Source organism: Elgaria multicarinata, chromosome 23 (genome assembly GCF_023053635.1).
Source record: "Elgaria multicarinata webbii isolate HBS135686 ecotype San Diego chromosome 23, rElgMul1.1.pri, whole genome shotgun sequence".
In the NCBI taxonomy this organism is placed as follows: Eukaryota; Metazoa; Chordata; class Lepidosauria; order Squamata; family Anguidae; genus Elgaria; species Elgaria multicarinata.
In genome coordinates, this window is record NC_086193.1 from 9,539,930 (window position 1) to 9,546,392 (window position 6,463).

A 6,463-nucleotide genomic window follows, 5' to 3' on the forward strand; every position below is an offset into this window, starting at 1 on the left:
CTACTCTATGATGGAGGGGAGACATGAGATAGGGTGACCATATGAAAAGGAGGACAGGGCTGCTGTATCTTTAACAGTAATGTAGAAAAGGGAATTGCAACAGGTGTCAATTGAAGTGGGTGATTTCCCCTCTTCATCACAACAGTTAAAGCTACACTAGCTATAGTAGAGTGGCCAGATACAAAAGAGGGCACGGCGTCTGCAGCTTTAACTGTGTTGATAAAGAGAGAATTTCACCCTTTTCAATTGACACCTGCTGAAATTCCCTTTTCTACATTACAGTTAAAGATACAGGAGCCCTGTCCTCCTTTTCATATGGTCACCCTACATGGGAGCACTCTTCAAGTCCTTAAAAGGTTGTCCCACAGAGGAGGGCCAGGATCTCTTCTCGATCATCCCAGAGTGCAGGACACGGAACAATGGGCTCAAGTTACAGGAAGCCAGATTCCGGTTGGACATCAGGAAATACTTCCTGACGGTTAGAGCAGTATGACAAAACATCAGGAAAAACGTCCTGACTGTTAGAGCAGTATGACAATGGAACCAGTGACTTAGGGAGGCCGTGGGCTCTCCCACCCTGGAGGCCTTCAAGAGGCAGCTGGACAGCCATCTGTTGGGGATGCTTTAAGGCGGATTACGGCACTGAGCAGGGGGGTTGGACTCAATGGCCTCAGAGGCCCCTTCGAACTCTACTATTCTGTGATTCTACGTATATGAGTTTCTGGCTAACAGAAGTGGGAGAGCGCTCCTGTGCTGCTTGTGAGCAGCTGGCTGGCCACTGTGTGGACAGGATGCTGGACTAGATGGACCCCTGGTCTGATCCAGCAGGGCTCTTAGGACAGCCCAGATCTTGCTAGCATCCGGAACTGAAGAGGAACATCAAAGGTCATTGGGAAAGTGAATTTTCTGCAAACGCCTACAGATTTATTTGAGGGTTCCCCCACCCCCAAATAATTGTTCAGCGTGAGGGCTAGGATGCGTCAGATGCTGTCCACACACACACACACACACACCACATTCTCTCGACTGTGACACACACAAAGACAGCGCCCGCCTGCTCTTCCGTCACAGTCCTCGTCGCAGGTTCCACTTCCTGCCACAACTTCCTGCCTGTTCAGCAGCTGAGCTGCAGCCGCTTCCTCTAGAAGAACTCTCACCTTCTGAGGCTGAAAGATGATCTCAAACACATGGCATGCCGCGAGGGATACAATCTTGCAGGCCTTCCCCAACCCGCACCCTGCAAAAAAGTATTAATTTTCTGAACACAAAAGACAACAATAAATTGCATCACGTTTGAGTCTGGGGGCTTTGCTAGACCTACCGGGTGTTCCGTCGTTGAGGAGCGGTGAAAGCGGATTTTCCCGTTCAGCCGTGACGCCTCATGATCCACACCTGCCTTCGATTTGTGGCAGAAGTTTGCGCCGGTTGTGCTGCTGCCGCCGCGAGCACGGTTGCGCAGCCACACCTGCCTGATTGCTGCTGCTTTTTTCCCCCGCTTGCCGCACGGTTTGTGCAAGTCTGAAAGACCGCAAACTTGCACAGCCATCAGCGATGCCAGTGCCAGTTGAAGTGCTGCTGGTGCTGTTGAGGGTCAACATTGATGCGGTCACTTCCTGATGGGGGTCGTGGCGGGTGTAATATGACCCGAGGTCAATCGTCTGCATGGGCACTCTGTGCCTACATCTCCCATCATGCCTCTGAGGTGTCGCCGCTGATGACCGCCTCTGTGCCCTCTGCCCCATCCCAAGGAGCCAACCCACATCTGGCCGTAGCCATGGCAGCAGCCCACAAACAGCTCTGCCCTCTGCCAGCCTGGTACCCACACCAACAGGCAGCGTACAGCACCGCCATTATGCGGCCACGGTGGCTGCCCACCGCAAGGAGTCATCAACAACCCATGAAGGCGGACTGTGGGATGCCCGGCTTTCCGAAAATTGACCCACGCAGAGGTTGCAGTAGAAAAAACAGGCGCACATGCCCCAGCAGCGCACCAGCCACTTTTCCGTTCCTCCGTTCCTGCGCTAACTGTCACTGTGGAAATAATAAAAAAAGCCGCTCCGCTGCGCTGCCCCAGCTGGCGGGCTGGGCGCAAATGGCGGAGGCGGTTTGACCGAAGCCGCTGGCCACTCCCCTTAGCACGCCTTTTCCTGACCAGTGCGGACCACAGTGACCTCACATCCTCCCACACGTACTCCGAATTACCGCGGTCCGGCAGGAAAAGGCACACTTGAACTCACTTTTTTAAAGTCGGGATAAAGAGGCTTCACCCCAGGATAATGACGGATCGTCATGAACGTCATCTGGAAGCCTCGACGCGACTGCTGAAGGTAACGCGCACTACAGCCTCGTCTAGTAATGCCCAAGTTCTTGCCAAGGGGTAGTATATTTAACATGTATTTTTCTGACTTCACAAGCAAAAATAGGGAGGTGGGGAAAGATCCATTGGCTATTTTATGGTTCTTCATAAAAAATTACATCATAGAATCATTGAATAGAAGAGTTGGAAGGGGCCTCTAAGGCCATCAAGTCCAACCCCCTGCTTAATGCAGGAATCCACCTTAAAGCATCCCTGACAGATGGTTGTCCAGATGCTTGAAGGCCTCTAGTGTACGAGAGCCCACAACCTCCCTAGGTCACTGGTTCCATTGTTGTACTGCTCTAACAGTCAGGGTGTTTTCCTGATGTTTTGTTGTACTGCTCTAACACTCAGGACGTTTTTCCTGATGTCCAGCCGGAATCGGGCTTCCTGTAACTTGAGCCCGTTATTCCGTGTCCTGCACTCTGGGAGGATCGAGAAGAGATCCTGGCCCTCCTCCGTTTGACTATTGTGTTGGCTGATGTCTCCCGGCAGGCCATACCACAGTCTGGGAGCGGCAGCAGAGAAGGTCCTCTGGGTAACATTTGTTAATCTAGCTTTTGCTGGTTGAATTAAACCCTTCCCAGAGGACCTGAGTGTGCAGGGCAGATTGTATGGGAGAAGGCGATCCCACAGGTAGCTTGGACCCAAACCATGTAGGGCTTTAAAGGTAAAGACCAACACTTTATACTTGTTATTATTTATTTATTTATTTACAATATTTAAATACCGTTCCCCATTGAAAATTTTGGAGCGGTGTACAAGATAAAATGAAAATAAAAACAGAATCAAACACTTAAAACTGATTTTAAAAGAAGCAAATACAGTGACTCCTGGCTGGACATTAAGGAAAGGCTTCCTGGAATAAAGATGTTTTCAGGAGGCGCTTGAAAGGAGTACAAAGTTGGCGCCTGGCCTCCAGAGGCAGGGAGTTCCACAGGAGAGGGGCCACCACACTGAAGGCTCTTCCCCTGGTGGATTCCAATCAGTGGATGGCTGTATGTGGAACCACCAGGAGCATGCCCTCTTATGACCTCAGTGACCGGGCAGGTTGTTAGGAGAGAAGGTGTTCTCTCAGGTATCCTGGTCCCAAGTTAGGGTATTATACTTTGCCCGGAAACAAATTGGCAGCCTGGGTAATGATTTTAAAACTGGTGTAATACGGGCGTCATCTACAGCAAGCAGGATATTGCACTACGAAAGTGGTATATAAAAGGCAGGAGCCACACTACGCAGGATATAATGGTATGAAAGCTGGATATGGTCTGTGTCTGTGGGCTGCAACAGTTGTCAGGACACTTCAACACCGCTACAAAGCAGTCGTGTGGCTCCTGCCTTTTATATATACTACAAACCTTTTATATATACTACAAATGAGAAGGATCTTGAAATTGTTGTAGATCACAAGCTGAATATGAGCCAACAGTGCGATGTGGCTGCAAGAAAGGCAAATGCTATTTTGGGCTGCATTCATAGAAGTATAGCTTCCACATCACGTGAGGTACTGGTTCCTCTCTATTCGGCCCTGGTTAGGCCTCATCTAGAGTACTGCGTCCAGTTCTGGGCTCCACAATTCAAGAAGGACGCAGACAAGCTGGAGCGTGTTCAGAGGAGGGCAACCAGGATGATCTGGGGTCTGGAAACAAAGCCCTATGAAGAGAGACTGAAAGAACTGGGCATGTTTAGCCTGGAGAAGATGGAGGGGAGACATGAGAGCACTCTTCAATAGGGGTGTGCATGGACCCCCCGCTCCGCTTCACTTCCAGATCTGTGATTTTCGGATCGGGCCGCTTCGCCCCGCCCCCGCTCCACCCATTTCCGCTCTGCTCCGCTCGGAGCTCCGGATCCGGATCGGAGCTCCGTTTCCCCCCCATAGGGTTGCATTGAAAGCTAAAAAATTAAACAACTTTTTTTTGGTTCAAGTTAGAAACCTCATGTTTGGCACCATGACACCTCATGGATGTATACACATGCACGCCAAGTTTCAAGGCAATCCCATCATCCCCTGATTTTTGGGGAATTTATGAAAATCAAGCACCCCATTCAGACCCCTTGGGATAGCTCCGTCAATTTGCACGTTAGAAACCTCAAACTTGCCACCATGACAGCTTATCCGTGTGTCCACATGGACACCCAGACTCAAGGCAGTCCCATCATCCCCTGATTTTTGGCGGGGCTCTAACCTCTAACGCACCACCCATAACCCTAAGTCACACCCCTTACGATAGCTCCGTCAATTTGCACGTTGGAAACCTCAAACTCAGCAGCATGATAGCTTATCCATGTGTCCACATGGATGCCAAGTTTCAAGTCAATCCCATCATCCCCTGATTTTTGGGGAATTTTTGAAAATCGGGCACCCCATTCACACCCCTTTCCATAGCTCCGTCAATTTGCATGTTAGAAACCTCAAACTCGCCACCATGAAAGCTTATCCAGGGATACATACGCACGCCGAGACTCAAGGCAGTCCCATCATCCCCTGATTTTTGGGGAATTTATGAAAATCCAACACCCATTCACACCCCTTTCCAATAGTTCCGTCAATTTGCACGTTAAAAAAACCCCTCAAACTCACCACCATGACAGCTTATCCAGGGATACATACGCCGCACGCCAAGACTCAAGGCAGTCCCATCATCCCCTGTTTTTTGGCGGGGCTTAAACCTGCAGACCTCTCAATGGGGCCATTTCAAAGGAAATCCCAACATGCCATGAATTGGGGAGTAGAGATCAACCTATATGAATCTTCTTCCACACTTGAAAAATGGATTTGGAACTTCCAAAACTCCAAGTGAGCGCAGGAAGGACTTCTCCCCTGAGTCAAAGCCAGACACACACAACATCCCTGCAAGACGGGCAGGGGAGGAGAGAGGGAAGGCAGGCAGGCAGGCAGCAGACATTTCTGGGGGCATAAGGAAGTGAGCCAAGGATAAGCCAGTAATGCATATAAAATGGAATAAATAAATAAATAAACGAAGGAGGGGTGGAATTAAAAGCAGCAGTGTTGCTGAATAAACAGCAAGAAGAACTTTTTTAAAAAGGCTATATCTGTCTTTTACCAGCAATAGGGGGACGTGCCCAGGGGAGGGGGAAGCAGCTGCCAATTTGACTGGTCAACCAGTCTTTTAAGAAGCAAGGCTGTCAGTTCAACTCATGAAAGCCATTGCTCCACCGCTAAGAAGTGGAACTGTCACTTCAACTCATGATAGGCATCGCTCCACCACTAAGAGAAGTAGACCGCTCACTTCAACTCATGATAGGCATTGCTCCACCGGGTTACTCTCTTTGGAGGGCTCTGATGGCCTTCCAAGTACAGGAGAGAGTGGGGGCACATCCACAATGAGATGCCCTAGGGGAGCTCATCCCCTTGCACCACATCTTTTCAGTTGTTCCCCAAAGTTAGGGTGGGTAGCAGTGCTGTGTTTCTATCTCTTATTATTGGCTTAGTATATGATTTCACAGGTTGTGTTTGTGCATTTGGTGGGGCTACTGTTTTAAAAAACACTGGGAAAAGTCCGTTCAGACTAAGAAAGAGAAGTTCCCCAGAATCCCAAGTTACCTGTTTTGCCTATCCCCTCCTCCAACTTTGGGATCATGTGATCATGACCGGGAGTTGACTCTGCCCCTCAGCAATCGAAAAGGTAATCTTTTTCCCGCCTTTACCCTACTTTTAAAAAAATTCTAGCACGCGACCCGCACCACGCAGAGAGGTGAGAGTAGTCTCAAAATGACCCCCATCCACGACTGTCTAAGCACAAGAATTTTCAGAACGATAGCTTCAAAAACAACCCAGTTATCTATCATGTTTCAAGATGGCGATCGGAGCGCTCCGCGGAAAGAGAAGCGATTGGAAAATGGTCGCTTCTCTTCGCCTTGCTTCTAGGGGTCCGCGGTCCGCTTCTACTCTGCCTCTGGGCAAGGCGGAGCAGGCCAATTCGCTCCTGCTTCTGTGCTTCTAATAGGAGTGGAGCACATGCCTACTCTTCAAATACTTAGAAGGTTGTCCCACAGAGGAGGGCCAGGATCTCTTCTCGATCCTCCCAGAGTGCAGGACACAGAATAATGGGCTCAAGATAAAGGAAGCCGGATTCCAGCTGGACATCA